The sequence below is a fragment of the Charadrius vociferus genome, unplaced genomic scaffold, assembly GCF_000708025.1.
Source record: "Charadrius vociferus isolate BGI_N301 unplaced genomic scaffold, ASM70802v2 scaffold1044, whole genome shotgun sequence".
NCBI lineage: Eukaryota > Metazoa > Chordata > Aves > Charadriiformes > Charadriidae > Charadrius > Charadrius vociferus.
The window spans coordinates 25,549-27,977 of record NW_009648254.1 but is presented as its reverse complement, the minus strand read 5'-3'; positions in this window follow the sequence as shown (position 1 = coordinate 27,977).

Here is a 2,429-nt window from a genome sequence, read left to right as displayed (position 1 = left end):
GGTCCCGTTCCGGCTGTCCCACCGCCCGTGCAGTGCCCCTGCCCCAGCAGCCCCGCGACACTGAAGGGTCCCACCAGTTATGTGGAACAGAGCTGAGCGCGGGGTCTGGCCGAGCCTGCAGGAGGGCAGCCCACCGGGCGGGAGGTGCCCCCCCGCTTTATTGTCCTGCGTGTCTGGGCTCCCCCTGTCAGGCAGCTGATGTGTATTGGGGCAGGAGAAGGGCCCGGCGCAGAGTTCCCTGCCCAGAGCTCTCCCCTCGCAGCCCCAGCCCTGCGAAGCCGCGCTCCCGAGGTGCCCTGCCCTCAGCGCAGCGGTGCAGCTTTATCGTCGCCCTCCGCGCTTTGATGTTTTCCTGGAATCTCAGCCTTTATTTTTCCACCCCGCTCTCGTTCTTCCCAGGGACCGGCGGCTTCCAGCGAGGGTGACGGATGCAGGGGGCTGGGGAGGGCGAGGGGGTCCCGGGGAGGGGGGGTGAGGAGCTGGGGAGCGAGGAAGAGTGAAACCTCCCGGGTTCACTGCCGGTGTGAGAGCAGTTGTCGAGAGGGAGTAGGAAACCTGCGGAGGAAGGGGCAAAAAAAAAAAAACAAATTAAGTTTATTTCATCAAGAGCCCAGATCTGGAGATGGCTGCGCGCATCTGCCCCCCGCCAGGGGTGAGCCCCACACCTCCCTCGCCCACCCTTGACAGCTCCTGCAAATGACCCTCTAATGACGGGACGGTCCCAGTGTGAAACGCTGTCGGAATATGTAAGGGAGGGTCTGCGCGGGGGGAACCAGACGCGCTTTGTTTACCCGCCGGTTGGGATGTGGATTGGGGATAATCAGGCCGGGCCGGCGATGTGGAGTGGCGGCTGCTGGTCCCAGGAGGGGCGGGATGGGGATGGCCACCCGGGCCACCCGGGCACCCGCGGCCAGCCCCAGCTTGTCCCCTCCACTGCTTGTCCCCTCTGCGGCCGGGGGCCAGCGGTGGGCTCCCACGCGTGAGCCGTGTCCCCCTCCGCGGCCGTGGGAAGGGGCAGCCCTGAGCCGGGGACGGCCTGGACCCACGGACAGGGCTGCAGTGGGGTGACGAGGACGGACCCTCACTGCCCCAGGAGGGGCGTCCCCCCCTCAGGGCTGGGAGGCAGCGGGGCATGGCCACCCCGGGGGCACTCGAGACCCCGAGCATCGCATGGGGCTCCCAGCCCCGTCACCCCTTCGGGTGGGTGACCCGGAGGAGAGCTGCCTGTGCTGGCCACCGCGCTTGGCTTGGAATCATCGGTATTAGAGAATATGGCCCTTCCCCTGATCTCCACGGGGTAAATAAAGGTGGAAAATCCCCTTGGCCCTTCTCAAAGGCTGCAGGTGCTTCCCCGCTCGCTCTTGAGCAACCCCCCATCAGGGTGGGAACAGCCCCTCCGTTGTGTCACCCCAATTTCGCTGTTCACAGAGCTGTTGAGCGCCTTTTGCATCGTTCCGGGGGACCCCCTTGCTTCTGGCAAGTTACGGTGACAGCCCACCCTCTCTGGGTGTTACTGCCTGGCTGTGCCGCTTTCGCTGGCAAACCATATGGCAAAATCGGTGACGCTGGGCGGTAACGGAGCTCCGGGCAGGCTGCAGGCGGGTCGCGGGGCAGGGAGAGCCCGTGGGTGCAGCAGATGCACAGAGGAATGGGGGGAATCGCACCCTGAGAGACCGTTCTATGGCAAAAATGGGCCGTGGAAATCAGCAGAATCTACCAGGCATTTTTAATATATATAATTTATTGATGAATTATACAGCCATGAGCCCCATCCAGTGAAAAGCTTTAGGCAAAGCTGTGGTTTTGCAGAGGAAAGCAGTGTGTGAGCCAAGACGTTCAGGGCAGGTAGGAGGGCTGGGGGGGAGCTCAAACCCACCGACACCAACCGTGGGGCCGCCTTATTACCAGGGGCACCTCGCTTGCCCGTGTAAACCCTCTCCGGCTCTTGGTGAGCAGATGATGCTTTGGAGAGGGATGCCGGAGCCCCAGCTCCATCTTTTGCATCACTCCCTGTGCGGTCCTGGGCGAGAAGCATACACGGTGGAGGCAGCTGCCTCCCTGCCTGCTGCCAGCCAGCTCCTCCTGCATCCGTCCCTGCCGGGGCTGCGCTCAGCCCGGATGGTTCAGGGCAGGCGCAGGCTGAGATGAACCCCTGCCTGCTGCTGCCCATCTGGACACTGGGCTAATACATTAACTCAGCTTAACTGTAATAGAAATCTGATAGTTTTAATAGAAATATAATAGCAGTCTTAAGGGAACCTTGGGGGAGTTTGAAAATCCCGCCGGTGCAGATGCTCAGCGTGGGCGGACACCGGTGCTGCAGTGTCTGGCCGAGAGCCCGTAGCAATACCTATTGCGGGCGAAAGGAGCATCGCCATGGGCAGCGTGTCGTGGCAGGGAGCGATGCAGCTGCGGATCCCGCCCCCGGC